This window comes from Notamacropus eugenii, chromosome 5 (genome assembly GCF_028372415.1).
Source record: "Notamacropus eugenii isolate mMacEug1 chromosome 5, mMacEug1.pri_v2, whole genome shotgun sequence".
NCBI lineage: Eukaryota > Metazoa > Chordata > Mammalia > Diprotodontia > Macropodidae > Notamacropus > Notamacropus eugenii.
The window spans coordinates 339,601,586-339,617,221 of record NC_092876.1 but is presented as its reverse complement, the minus strand read 5'-3'; the positions used below and the strand labels follow the sequence as shown (position 1 = coordinate 339,617,221).

Genomic DNA, 15,636 nt, shown 5'->3' with positions numbered 1-15,636 from the left:
TATTTATTAAGCACCTATTATGTATCAGGGACTTTTGCAAGTGCTGGGAGTATAACTATGAGTGGAAAGAAAGACAATTCCTATCCTCAGTGAGCTTACATGCTAATGGAGGAGGACAGCACAAAATGGGGAACTGGAAAGGGTGTGTGTGTGTGTGTGTGTGTGTGTGTGTGTGTGTGTGTGTGTGAATATAGATGAAGGTCTGTGAAGTCAAGAATGTAGCCGGAGGCAGCCATGCTCCTAGTAAGCACACAACACTATGGGGGGGAGGGGGACTTGGTGCCAGCTCACTTGGGATGCTTTCTGATCCTTTAGCAGCAGTGAGTGCTCTTCCCAAGATGCTCTTAGGGCATGGCTGGTGCAAAAGTACCCAAATAAATGAAACCCGGGTAGAAGAAGCAACGGGGTCTTCTTTGTCTGAGACTCCTTTTACAAGTGAAGAAACTGAGGCCTGGAGAGATCAAGTGACTTGCCCAAGGTCACACAGATATTAAGTGGAAGAGGCTGGTTTGACTCCAAAGCCGATGCCTTTTTTCCCTGCCCCACTCTGCCTACAATATTTAGTTGTCTTTATTTGAACATTTAGTAATGAACAATAACATAGTTAATTGCTAGTGTGTCTCAATACTAGCTGTTATTTCATAAATGTTAACCTAGTATGTCCTTTTCTTCTCATAATACTTTTATATTTTGAAAGAGATACGATTTGCTCCATGTGGGTGCTCTCCATTAATGTGGGTCAAAACCTCCTAAGAGTTTCTGTGGCTGAAAAAGTCATCACATAGCAACTCTCCTTCTGGAGATGAGCTTTCCCACAGTTCGGATGGTCTTCAGACAAGAGACTCACAGTCTGCAGTTTTTTTGTCAGATCTGTTTCCTACAAACTGAGAAAGGACCCCTTAGGAAGGGTTGACTCTATCAGTGGCTTGGTTGTTAGCCTCTCATCTCTCTCCTTCAGTGGCTCAATTGTAATAGCACAGGCTTGAAAAGCAGTCTCCTTGCTAATGAGAAGCATGCCTCTGCGGTTCCATTCACACAGTCAGTCACCACCATTGATTCGATGCCCAATGTTTGCAAAGTCCTGTTCTGGGAACTATAGGGGGAATATAAAAGATCTAGAAAACCTGGTTCATGCCCTAGAGAACCTTAAACTTACAATGGGGAAATAGGACATATATTCAAGGAAAAAAACCAGACTTTTTGAGCTTACAACGCAGTGTGCTAACAAGTATAGATGAATATAGTGCAAGTAAAATATTTTAAACTGAATCCTGAGAGGCTGAGGGAACCAGGCAGAGTGAATTAAAAAAAAGATGTTCATTTTTAAAAAAATAATGTAAGTATCAAGTATAACAAAGGTGATTGGAGAAGACAGTGCAATGGTAACTGATGAGAGATGGCACAACTCTCTTGAGATTACTTTACTCATCCAGTGAATCTGGCTTTTCCACAATGAGAATAACATTCAGTCTTCAAAGGGTAGGAGCAATATTTACTAGAGTTTCTGCTATGCAAACTAAGTTAGTGTTTTCCCCAAGAGGCAAGGGGGCTGCTGCCAACATTTGAATCCTCAGGGGCAGAGACTTCAGCCATTGGCCTGATTTCCTGACTGCCTAAGGCATAAAAAAAGCCAGCCCTTGAAGAATTGGTACCCTCTTAGACTAAGCAGATGTTCCACTGCCCCCTGAGTCACCACACTCTGTGAATCATACTCTGCTGACTGGATGTGTTTCTGAAAGTAGGCAAAAGGGGCCAGCATCTACTTGAACTGATTCTGGATCCTTGCTGAATATCCTTTCCATGGTTAAATATGGTTAAGAAAACCCCATACTATTAACTGGTAGATAGACTCTGAGTGTCTTATTTTGTCTTAATTCTTGAATCTATATAACTGGAGTGGTTTGAGTCAGGCCTAGCTTACAACACAGGGCACATATAGTGGAAAGGGCATTGGTTTAAGCCTTAAGAAGACCTAGGTTCTAGTCCTGACTCTGTTACTAATTACCAGTATAACCTTGATAGTTATTTCATGTCTTTGACCCTTGTTTGTTTGTTTGTTTGTTGTTTTATCTATAAAATGGCACTTGAACTGCCTACCTTACAGGGCTGTTGTGGGGATCAGATGATATTTGAAAGCACTTTGAAAACTGTAAAGTGATACACACACTTGAATATGTAAACATACATATTCATACACACATACATACATATATGCATGCATATATGTGTGTATATATATGAAAGATATTTTTAGGAGAACATACAGCTGCTTTCAATGAGTTCGAGTCTCTAGGCCCAGAACAATTACATTCTATCCAAGTTTCTGACTGATAGGGATTATTTTGTTCTTTTTTTAATGTCCCTAGTGTCCAGTACAGTGTCTGGAACACAGTAGACCGACCCCTAATGAATGTTTGTTGATAGATTGATAGGTGTGAATGTACAACCATTGTTGATAATCTTTAGAAAATAATGAAAATTGTTAAAAGATTAAAAGAGCTAGAGAATTTTAAGATAAATTAATATAGATAAATGAAAACTGTGGCTGTTCAAAAAGGAGAAAAGGGTAAATTCTTGAAACCATAGACTTAAACATTGGTCTCTAGGGTGGGTTGAAATGAAAAATTAAATTAAACAAGTATAAATGTAAAGTACTAAAATTAAACAAGTGGTTTATAGAATTTAAGAAAGGATGAAGTGATCACTAGGAACCAACATTGATTCACTAAGAACAATTTATGGAAATAAACATATTTCTCTTTGTGATAATTATTAGTTTATTAGCTTAGAAGAATGCCCTAATTGTAATGTAGCTTGAATTCAGCAAAGCATTTTATAATGTCTTTCATGACATCCTGAGGGGTTGGATAACTGTACTGGATTATAGTAGATTTTCTATTGGTTAAATAATCTTACTCAAAGGTTTTATTTATTGTCTTTGTGTTAAACTGGAGGGAGGTCTTTGGGGGCTCTGTTAGTAAGACTGCCTTGCACATAGTAGGTATTTGATATATGCTAGTTGGAATGCTGAATTGGATTTGCTCCATTCAATCCAATATTTTAATTAGTATATTGGACGAAGGTAGAGAAATTTATGTAACAAATTTTTCAGTGACACAAAGCTGGCAAGATAACTATACTATAGATCAGTGGTATCAACTAAACTATACAAAAGGATCCCTGTGATGCATATTAACTCAGAAAACTACATGTTAACATTATCTATTTTCTATTGTATTTTTATTTATATTGTTAAATTTTTGCCAAATTCATTTTAATCAGGTTCCCCTGTGCTGGGGCTCCCATCAGTTATGCTATAGCTGAGTGATCTTGAGGAAGTTTCTGAACCCCTCTGTGCCTCAATTCCATCATTTTTAAAATGAGGAGCATTGAACTTGGTGGCCAGGGTCTCTTCTAGCTCTAAATCTGTGGCCCTATGATTCTTGAGGCTTGTTAAGTGGGGCAGTGGAGGGAATGCTGTGTCTTGAATCATGAAGACTCATCTTCCTGAGTTCAAATCTGGCTTCAGACACTTCCTAGCTGTGTGACCCTGGGAAAGTGACTTAGCCCTGTTTGCCTCAGTTTCCTCATCTGTAAAATGAACTGGAGAAAACATGGCAAACCACTCTATTATCTCTGCCAAGAAAACCCCAAATAGAGTCAGACACGACTGAAAATGACTGAACACACATGGAGATTCTTGGGGTATGATGGGGAGGTGATGGAGAGAAGATCAGGAAATTTCATCTCTACTTGGACCAGGTAAGGAAGCTTTGAGATAGAATCTGGAATACAGGCCAGGAGTTCTTGAAATTCTTTGGAGCCTACATTACATGACCCTAACATGCTGAAATTCAACTGATACTTTTTTTTTTTTTACCTACTCACATAGCCCCATTACATCATATAGCAGTTTATCCTTATCAGCTTTGAAAAGTGCAATAAACTTGTGAACTATTATGGTTATCAGCTTTTTACCCCCTCACTTTCTGGAAGAGTTTAGTGTTGTCTGCAAACTTGGAAATTTCACTGTATGAAATTCCTTCATATTATTTATAAAAATGTTAAATAACACTGATCCCAGGATATCCCTACTGTTTACAGTCTTCCATCCAGAGAAACGAAAACACTGATGATCACGGCTTACATTCCATAGTGTTTTATGTTGTACTACAAAGTACTTTCACATCCATTAACTCAATTGATCTTCAAAAGAGCCCTGTGAGACAGGAATGGCAGGTATTACTCTCCCAGTTTATGAAGGAGGAAACTGAAGCTCAGTGAGGTTAAGGGACTTACCCAAGGTTAAATAGGTAAAAAGTAGTAGGGATTGTTGTGTTCGTCTTTCATTGCCGAAGAAGACCATGCCATCAGAGAAATGATGATAAGACTTGCACTTGACTTTGTTTTGAGTGAGGGAGGGCTGTGCAGGTCACCAGCCTCACTTCTCCTCCAGAGCCATCTGAATCCAGTGACCAGATATTCATTAGGATGACTGGAGATGACCTAGGATGCACTGGGAGATCTTGATCCCTTTAGACCAAGGTCTCTGCAGCCACTCACTTAGGGTGAGGTAACGCTCATTCATTGATAGGCCTGTTTAAGAAGTAGCCAGGTCATGGCCCCTTCAGTGAGGCAAAGAAAAGAAAGACATCAGACTGGGAGGGAAACAGAAACTTTTACTACTGATAATTACTCTTAAGCCAGGAGGGTCCACAAGAGAACCTTTAGGCAGGGGGCTGCATGGTATCAGAGTTTCACAGGTGTAGTAGGTTTAAGGGAAAGGGAAGGGAAGGGAAGGAAAAGTAGCCAGTAAAACCCAAGTCAACTGGGCATCTTTTGGCCATCAAAATTTACCTTCGTTTGGAGAGGAGAAGGAAGGCGAGGGAGAGACAGGGAGGGCAGCTGGGTGATGCAGTGGATACAGAGCTGGTTTTGGAGTCAGGAAGACCTGAGTTCAAATCTAGTCTCAGATATTTACTTCCTAGTTGTCTGACCCTAGGAAAAGTCACTTCACCCTCTTTGCCTCAGTTTCCTCATCTGTAAAATGATGAGAGAAGGAAATGGCAAATCATTCCGGTATTCTTGTCAAAAAAAAAACAAACCCAAAATAAGGTTATGAAGAGTCAGACACAACTAATTGAATAAACAATAAAAGTAGGGATGAAACCAAGCTTTGAAATGACTTGAATTGACTTTGAAATGACAAATGTCAGTTTATCCCTACACCGTTTTGGCTTTCTAATAACCAGCACTCTGTCCTTGAAAAAAAAGTCCGCTCACTGCAGCAAGACTGAATTTAAAAAGATAGTCTTCATTATGGAATCAGTCAGTCAATCGATGTAAAATCCTATTGAGTGCTTTTTGAAAGAAGGAATAGGGAGCCCTTGAACATTCTCAGAAAGGGCCATGACCTGAGGAAATAGATGTTTTGGATAGTATTAGCAAAAAGAATGAACAAGGAAGCAATGAGAATCAGGCATGGAGGACATCCTTATTTAAAGTGTCAAAGAATTGGCTTTGGGTAGGGAGTGGGAAAGAAGAATAAGGAAATGGAGGGATGTTTGAAGGAAGGAATGATACTGCTTGATGAATTCCCTGCTCAAGAGACTATGATGAGCTATAGAATCAAGAAGAAAGGCAGTGTAGAGTAGTGGTGAGAGCCCAGGATTTAGATTTGGAGAAGGAGAGCTCAAATCCTGACTCCATAAGTCAGTTCCTTTTTCTCGGCTTCAGGGTCTTCTGTAAAATGAATGGGTTGAACTAGATGACCACTGAAGTACTTTCTAGCTTGAAATTTCATTTTTTACACTCTGTAAATGCAAACTCATCATAAAGGCAGCTAAGTAGGATAGCATATTGGGCTTGGAATCAGAAAAACTTGGATTCAAATCCTTCCTCACACTTTGGACAAGTTACTTAACTTCTTCCAGTCTCAGTTTCCTCATGTATGAAACGGGATGATAATTGCACTTATCTCACTGGGTTGCTGTGAGGATGAAATGAGAACAAATATGAAGAGCAAATCTGAATGGGCTGTATGTTAACATATTAAGGTATATTAATGTATAATAACTATTGTATTATCATAGTTTTTATTTTATTCTTAATTTTATTTTATCATGATTTTTAGAGACCTCCATAACTTAGCCCCATCCAGACTGTCTCATTTTCTCATTCACTTTCCCTAAAAAAAATCTCCCTCATTCTTTTTTTGCTCCTACTTTTGCTCATGATGATTTCAGTCAGATGCCTCAGTGTCCCTTAATTTACACACTTAGTTGCTCCCCTTCAGATAAGTTCAAATAGGTCAGTCAGGTGTGATCCAAACTGTCTTCCCCCAGCCGTAACAGTGGGTTATGCTGGCTTCCACTTTCATGAGTCTTGCCTCTTATTATACATTCTACTGACTCCCTGGATATGGAAATGAGCCTCCTTGTCTGCAGTTCCCAGGATCTCCTCTAGATCCCATCTCATGAATGGACTCTGCCCTGGCAGTCTGCCAGTCCTCTGGCCCATTTGGGCCCCTTTGTAATATAGGAGGTTACACAATTTGGCCAGTGATGGGAGTCCCACAATTTCACACTTGAGCTCCTTCAGGACTCCAGGTGGGAGCCATCTGCTCCCAGGGAATTTGTCAGTTAGGTCCAGAATATCCTCAGCCTTGACCATAATTTGATCTTGGACCTCTCTAACTGGTCTATTCCAGGGGACAATGTGGGGCTGGAAATTGTTCTAATTAATAGGGTTCAGGGTAGAGACTAGACAGACCTGTGATTTTTCTGGCATAGGGAATTCCTTGGTAAGGAAATCCTTTCTACCAAAATAGATTAGCACCTTCTCTGCAATTTATAGTCTAGGAGCTTTGCCCAAAGCACTGAAAGATGAATGAGTTGCCCAGGGTCACTCGGCCAGTGTAGGCCAGAAGTAGAATTTGGATCCAAGTCTTCCTGGCTTTGTGGCAAGCTCTCTTTGGACCATGTTATGCTGCTTCTTGACCCTCATTAATAATGGCTCATGTTTATGCAAGAGCTTTACAGTCGACAGAATTGCTTTCTGTCGTAACCATGAGGACTGGGTCATGCTGCGTCACTATTCCCATTGTACAGATGAGGAAACAGTCTGAGGGAGATTAAGTGACAACCAAAGGCACACAGTTATTAAATGGTGAAGCCAGTACTTGAATCTTCAAATCCAGTGTTCTTGCCTCTTTTTCTCTGAAAAGAGAAGTTAATTCTTTGCTATCTGCTTATCTCCCAAAAAGGTACCCTCTTTACTATGATAATGTAAGCTCCTTGAGAGGGTCTGCTAGGTGGTGCAGTGGATAGAGCCCTGGGCTTAGAATCAGAATGACAGACTCTTCTTGAGTTGAAATCTGGCCTCCGAATCTTATTGGCATTGTGACCCTGAGCAAGTCACTTAACCCTGTTTGCCTCAGTTTTCTCATCTGTAAAATGAGCTGGAGAAGAAAATGGCACACCAGCTCCAGGATCTTTGCCAAGAAAACCCCAAATGTAGTCATGAATGGATAGACACAACTGAAACGACTAAACAAAAAGGAGTGGTTAATTTTGTTCCTGTCTTTGTATGATCAGGGCCTGGAACTCAATGAACATTTATTAATGATGGATCATTACTTTGTTCCTCTGATATTGTAACCATGTTTCTCCCCTTCATATGTGTATTAAGTCTCTTACTCCTGGTTTTGTGTCCTTTGTAAGGTACTCTTCAGATTTTGTTGGGACCCACAAGATTTCATGGTCTTTTTTGTTTTCCTTACTTGTAACATTTTTTCAGTTTTTGGAAAGATTTTTTTTAATTTTTTCCTACTTGAGTCTCTGATTTTTCTAGATAGTTACCCAGAATTTCTTTTTGAAATGGCTTGGCATTTCTGATCTTCAGCACACATTTATTTTGAGCTCATTTTAAAAATAGCCTCCAGACTTCCAGTGGGTTACTGACATTAAAAAAGTGTTGCTGGTGCCTTTTGTCATTTCTGAACATACCTTCCCTGCCCCCTCGCCATTCCCCCACTCAAACCTTATCTTGTAACAAAGGAAAATGGTTAACCAAAACTAATTTGCCAAGCAACCTAATCTGATGCATGCAGCATTTCATATCCACAGTACCCCACTTCTTCAGTGAAAGAAGGATTATGGATTTCCTTGTTTCTTCTCCAGGATTTAAATTTGTCATTATAATTACATAATATTCAGCTGTTTTAGCAGTTTTATATACATTATTATAGTGATTGTGTTATTGTTTTTTTTGTTATGAATCAGTTCATATAAGTCTTCCCACGTTTTTTGAATTCTTCGTTGCTTCCTGTGGTGTAATTATATTCCATTACATGCTTACACCACAGGTTACTCAGCCACTTCACAACTGATGGGCACCCACTTTTTTTCCAGTTCTTGGCTACCACAAAAATTTCTGCTATGAATATTTTAGTATAAGTGGGACCATTCTTTCTCTTTTTATATCCCGGGGCTATATACTTGGCCATCTAATCTCTCAGTCCAAGGGGATGAATAGTTTAGTCACTTTCCTTGTGTTGGACCATTGATTTTTTAAAACTCCATCTCTATTTTTCCCCTTCCTAATGCCTCTGTTTTATCATCAGTTTCCCTTCTAAAACATGGCATTAGGGAGCTTAGCCTGAGAGAAGGCTTCCAGACCCGAATGAAATAGTTGGCTGAGTGGGCAGGCTTGGGTATTCTCATGATTAGCTACCCAGCTGGAAAGCTGAGAAGGGCATTTGTCATGGATCAGTGCAAGCTTAGTTCCAGAAGCTGGCTAGGGAGATTGAGCCTCAAGAGTGTGGTTTGTATGGCATGACCCCTATCCTGCTCTGAGGATTTCTCAACGCCCTTGGCATTGCCACTGATTCTAAAACTTATGGAATCATTAAATCACACACTCTGAGAATTGTAAGGAACTATAAAGAAATGTAAGAAACTGTAAGATTAAAAGATCATTTGTCTTCTAATTTTACAAACTAAGACACTAAGGTCCAGAGAAATGAGCTAACTGGATTGAGTTCACACGTATGGTTAGTGGCAAGTGCTAGGTTTAGGAGCTGGCTTTAGTACTCTCTTTGCTCTATTCTCTTGCCAATATTGGTCAATAAACATTTATTTAACACCTACTATGTTCCAGGTACTATGCTGTGTGACATTGTACATGTTTCTTGTTCTAATAGCATGCTCCAACCTCAACCTCAAAATGATAGTGAATGGGAAGTGAGAAAGATGAAGATGATGATTTGGATCTCTTCTTTCATGAAGACAAAATAAGAGATAAGTTGGAGCTACATTAGGAAATATAGGCATTAGACTTTGAATCCAAGCATCTCAGCCAAGTAGCAAGAGGTTGTCTAGTCGAACCTTCTGTCCGGGTTTCTGAAAAATATATCGGGGTGGAAGTGAGGAGGGGAGGGATGGAGCCCAGTATGGTGGCCAGATCCACTGACAATTGCTACTTTCATGAGCCTTGTTATTGGAACTCTGCTGAATCTGTTTCCCTCTTCACAGAATGGAGTTCATTATCCTCCAAGTGCTAGTGAGCCAAGGTTTTCTTGAGGCTTAAGTGAATACAAAGCATTTTGCAAACTTTAAAGTGTAATGGAGAAATGTGCATTATTGTTCTGGGGTAAGGGATGGCAGGATTAAGGAAAACATCGGAATGAATAACAGGAGAAGAGGTGGAACTTTCTTTGAACACAGCTGCGTCATACAGTGGATAGAGTTGTAATCAGAAAGACTCATCTTCCTGAGTTCAAATTCAGCTTCAGACACTTCCTAGTTGTGTGACTTAACCTTGTTTGCCTTAGTTCCTTCATCTATAAAATGAGCTGGAGAAGGAAATGGCAAACTACTCCAGAATCTTTGCCAAGAAAACCCCAAATGGGCTGACAGAGAGTAGGACATTACTGAAACAACAGTAACAAAAAGTGTTGGAAAGTGGGCTGCATCTGTAGTCAGGGGACTTGTCATTTACTGTGTGACTTTGGGCAAGTAATAGACATTGGTATGGGATCTAGATCCAGAAGGGATCTTATAGGTTACCTAATCCAGTACCATCATCTTCTAAATGGTAGAACTGAGAGGGGAGATGACTTACCCCAGGTTACACAGGTCATAAATGGAAGAGCAAAGATTCAGGTCTCATCCTTCTAAATTCAGTGTTCTTAAAGCTACACTGGACTCTCTCCTGGTCTGGCCCTCAGTTTCGTTATCTGTATAATGAGGGGATTGAACTAGATTTCTCTAAAGTCACTTCTCCTTCATCTCCAAATCTATAATCCAGTCAAGGAGAACTTGCTAAAGCCCAGGAAATGGATGAGGTTGATATACTTTGTTTGAGTTGCTAAAGTTTTCTTCCCAGCCAAAGGTGTTCAGAGGTCATGTAAGGGGCTCCTTAACTGAAGCTGCCACTGATTGGCGAGACTCCCCTGCTGCCAGTAACAAGTGTCTGACCAGTGTTGTTAAACTAATTGTTAAATTAGAGTGGCCAGGGAAGCAAATTGCTTCATGATGGGGTTTCCGTGACTGTGTCCAAAGCTGATGTCATCCTGCCTCTCTCCTTCTTGAGGGAGTAAGTTTCAACATGCCTCTTTGACTTGAAGGGTGTTAATGAACCTTTCTGAGCTGCTGCCAGCTACTGTTCCTCAGAGAGCACCCCCTGCCCAAGTGCACACACCTTGACTTCTGTGGGGGAGCCTACCCAGCCTGGATATGGTGCTTCATTTGGGAAACTCTGGTTTGGTGTCCTGGAATCCTGACTCTTTCTTTACCCCACCCCACCTCAGGCCCTAGGCCAACTGATTTGTAGTGGACTCCTTTGGGTAAGGAGGATAATCTTGGAGAAAGAAGTGGGAGGCTGGCTAGGGTGAGGAACTACTGGGTAAGGCTTTATGCCGCATGATTGGCCCTGCCTTCGAGGGCAGAGGTGAATGGATCTGTCTCCACTCATGATCCAAGGGGCCCAGGGCCAGCTGGGTGTGAGGAGTATCCTTGTTGAGGTCATAAAACTCTAGCAGGTAGGAGCTGTACTTATGTCTTGGAACTGGCCAGTTGGTGAATGCTGCTCAGTATGGGCCAGGGGGGTGGCGTGGAGGCAAAGAGGGCTAGGTTTTGAGACGGAGGACTTGGGTTTGAATCCTAACTTTTTTACTTGTTCCTTGTGTGACCTTGGGCAAGCACACTCTATGGGCCTTAGTCGCTCAACTGTGGACAGGTAGATGGCTCAGGGGATAGAGTGTTGGCTCTGGAGTCAGGAAGACCTGAATCCTGCCTCAGGACTTTCAGTTTGCTTCTCTGTAAAATAGGGTTAATAGTAGCACCTACCTCAAAAGGTGATTGTGAGGGTTAAATGGAAAGCACTTTCTAGGTCTTAAAAAGACCATGTCAATACTAACTGTGATTAACTGTAAAGTGAGGGGCTTAGGCTACGGACCTCTAAGATTCCTTCCAACTCAAACCTATCATCCTGTGCTTTTTTCCTAGGACTCCTCAGAACTAAGGCAGCCTCTGCTCCCTGGAGTGTACAAGCTCGCTCCCATTCTGGTTCTCTACACCCCTGAGTCATTTGTGCTCTCCTATATAGGCCTACATACCTATTTATACTCTCACTCTCAGCTACAGAACTGCACGCCTGCACATGTTATGCTCACAGATGAAGGGTGTACATTCCCATTTCCACTATGTGTTCAGGCCTCTATATGCCAAAAGCACAGATGCCTCTGTTGAGTCTCCACAAAGCATTGGCCATTGTCCATGTCTTCATGCCATGGAATGATGAAACCACTTTAAGTCTTTGTTTTAAAACCTTGTTAAAAGCTTAAAAAAAACCCCTTTTTTTTAAAAAAAAATTGTCTAAAAGTAAAGACAGTATAATTGATAGAGCTAGTCTGGAAACCAGGAAGACCTGGATTCAAGTCCTGACTCAGACATATATTGACCATGTGATTTTGGATAGGTCATTTAACTTCTCAGTACTCTAGATCAATAGTGCAGCTGGATGGTGAAGTGGATAGAGCAGTGGGCTTGGAATCAGGAAGATATCTTCCTGAGTTCAAATCTGGCCTCAGATACTTACTATCTGTGTAATCCTGTGCAGGCCGTATGCCTCAGTTTCCTCATCTGTAAAATGAGCTGGAGGAGGAAAGGGCAAACCATTTTGTCAAGAGAACCTAAATGGGGTCATAAAGAGTCAGGCTGAAAAATGACTGCATAACAGTGCTAGATCAGTATATCAAACTCAAATAGAAAGAAGGGCCCACTAATTCTGCATACAGGGATCCCTGTGGGTCACATATTGACTTAGTTTTAAAATGTATTCTTCTCTATGTTTTATTGTATTTTAATTTATTTTATTACATATTTTCCAGTTACATTTTAATCTCTTTCTGGTTATACTGGGGAATGGGGGTCACATGTCTGACATGTCTGCTATAGGCAATTCTAAGGCAACCTGCCTTGGTAGAGAGAGCTTTTCACCTGGGAGTTCCATATACTATTGAACTCAAAGGTACCCTCTCTATCCCTATTTGTAAGCATAGAAATTACTTTAGAAACCTGTTCTGAGAGATTCTTTTGCTGTTTGTCTTCAAGGTAGTTGTAAAAGTTGGGGGATGTTAAGGGCTAGGAGATGTTTCACAATATTTAAACTTCACACTGGAATCCATAGACTGGGGGCTCCTGCTCCTTCATTTCTGTGTGTGGAAAAGAGGAAGAAAGCTAGAAGAAGAGTCCTGAAGAGAACAGGCTGCCCTTGTGGAGGGTGGGAGGGAAAGGAGGGTAGGTTATATGTGAGAATTATTTTTCAGTATCTTGAATGAGGAAGAAACTGTGGTAGCACATGTAGCCCCCAACTGTGAAAAATATTTCAAAGGATCCATGATCCCAGTGATATGTGTATGCCTTCCACTGATTCAGATTGAAACCCATTCATCCCTTCTCATCTTGTATCACTCTTGTATATGCTTGAGGATCATAGATTTTGAACTGGAAGGGGTCTCAGAGGCTATAGCCCAGCCAGTTTACAAATGAGGAAACTGAGGACTAGGGAGACTAAATGACTCTCCCGAATTCACATAGGTAGTAAGTATCAAAGATGAGATATCCAATATACCCTACCCAGAGGATCTACCCAATCCATCGGAGGCTTTCCTCTAGGACTTTCAACATTTGATGAGTACCAGGATAGCCAGCACTTGAGTATCTACGTCTGCTAATCTATATTCTTGTATGTGGCTGGACTACCTCTTTATTCAAACATAGCTTTCCTGGACAATGTCTTTTACAACACTTAGGTATAAGTCATAGATGCTACTATGCCTTAGCCTAATGACACCCATCATTTGTCTCTCTACTGTCCTTTGTGACACTCACAACTTGAATACTTGGGATGAGGAAATGAAGAGGGCTTTAATTCCAAGGGAATGCGTAGAATTAGAAGCAGGCATTTTCTTTTCTTTTTAAGAATATTTATTTTTGGTTTTCAACATTTGCTTTGATAAGATTTTGAGTTTAAATCCCCCTCCATTCTTCCCTCCCAAGATGGTGTACAATCTGATATAGGCTATACATGTACGATCATATTAAACATGTCCACATTTGTCATGTTATGAAAGAAGAATCCAAACAAAAGGGAAAAACCATGGGAAAGGAAAAACAAAAAAAATATAAAAGAAAGAGAAAGTGGTATGCTTCAATCTGCATTCAGACTCCATAGTTCTTTCTCTGGATGTGGATAGCATTTTCCATCATGAGTCTTTTGGAATTATCTTAGATCATTGCATTGTTAAGAAGAGCTAAGTCTAACAAAGTTAGTCATGGTACAGTGTTGCTATTACTGTGTACAGTGTTCTCCTGGTTCTGCTCATTTCACTCAGCATCAGTTCATGTAAACATTTCCAGGTTTTACTGAAGTCCACCTGCTCACCATTTCTTATGGGACAATAGTATTCCAGTACATTCATATACTACAGTTTGTTCAGTCATTCCTCAGTTGATGGACATAGGAGGAGGCTTTTTTCAAGGCCAGGAATTTTAATACCAAAACAAGTGGCCTACATATTGTAGTTTAATAAATGTTTATTGACTGAATAAAGCCAGGAAGTGAGAAAGAGATCTAAAATTTCCCTCTTTGAAGGTATATAAGGGAGAGAATTAAAGATATAATTGTTAAGAATAGATAAGAAAGGTCCTTAGTTGTACTTAGGTATTATAAAATTTGAACCATGGGCTTAGTTCAAGGCCAAATGTTTTAATGAAAAAATAACATTTTATTTAAAAAGGGTAAAAATGGGAAGTCTGGAAATCTCTCTTAGTTACCTATACCTATACCAGGCATAAGCCTGGCAATATGAATTATGAATACCAGGAGCCTACTTTCATCTTGTGGCACAGTATATTAATTACAGGATCAAATTCTGATTAGTCAGTAAGTTTTGTAAAAGCAAAATCTGCAAAATGAATATGGAATCCTAGATTGTTAGGGTCGGAAAAGGCCTTAAAGATTATTTAGTTTAAATTCTTTCCTAATGAAGGAGCCTTTTCTGTGACATCTTTGATTTGAGTACTTTCTGTAACAGCATTCGTTACTTCGTAAGGCAGCTCATTCCATCACGGGACAATTTTAGCTATAAGAACACTCCTTTTCTTTATGTGGAAGCAAAATTTGCCTCCCTGGAACTTCTACCACTCATTTGGTCTAAGTTTTGTCCTCTAGAACAAATCTTTTTAAAAAAAATTTTAAGGCAATCAGCATTAAGTGACTTGCTCAAGGTCATATAACTAATATGTCTGAGGCCAAATTTGAACTCAGGTCCTCCTGACTTCAGTGCCAGTACACTATGCACTGTGTCACCTAGCTGCCCCAATAACAAACAAATCTACTATTCTTCCTGAATAATAGGACTTCAAATATTTGACCAAAAAAGTCATATGATTTGTCTTTTTCAGATTGAATTAGCTCCCTCCACCCTTTTTCATATGACTTGGTTTCTGGATTATCCCATTATGCTGATTGCTGTCCTTTGGATGTAATTGACTATGTTACTGTTGTTCTTAAATTGTCCTGAATTGATTGTTGACTGAATTAAATACAGCACTCCAGGTAGACTTATATCAGTGCAGACTGTCATAGAACTGTTGTTTCCTGTGATTTGTCTGAATGCTACTCTTGGATTACTATAGTCTAAGGGCACGGAAGTAGGGTGGTTTTAGTGCATAAAGAACTAGCCTTGGAGGAAGGAAGGAAAGAAGGAGGGAGGGAGGAAAGAAAGAAGAAAATAATGTAAAAAGAAGAAAATGAAAGGAAGAAAAGGTAGCAAAAAAGAAAAAGAAGGAAATGAGGGAGGGAAGAAGGAAGAGAAAAAGGAAGGAAGAACAGAAGAAAAGGAAAGAAGGTAGGAAAGGAGGAAGGAAATAAGTATTTTTAAAATTACCTACGATATGTTAGCCCTGGGAGGTAGATGCTCTTATGTTTCTCATTTTATAGTTGAGGAAACTGAGACAGACAGAGGTTAAGTTACTTACTCAGGGTCACACAGCTAGCTAAGAGTCTGAAGCTGGATTTAAACTCAGATCTTCCTGACTCCAGGGTGACACATCTTGGGCAAGTTGCTTA

At 40.1% G+C, this 15,636-nt stretch overlaps 1 protein-coding gene and 1 long non-coding RNA gene across 2 annotated transcripts in view; both read left to right on the top strand.

The window, feature by feature from the left end:
* The window catches only part of KALRN (kalirin RhoGEF kinase), a 963,226-nt gene that overhangs the window by 48,673 nt on the left and 898,917 nt on the right, over positions 1 to 15,636 (top strand). The gene's annotated exons all lie outside the window — the stretch shown is intronic.
* Positions 1 to 15,636, top strand: part of LOC140506504 (uncharacterized) — a 50,920-nt gene that overhangs the window by 19,090 nt on the left and 16,194 nt on the right. Inside the window, exon 1 of the long non-coding RNA XR_011967957.1 lies at positions 1 to 15,636. This exon is cut by the window's left edge and continues 19,090 nt beyond it. This is a non-coding gene — a long non-coding RNA (uncharacterized lncRNA).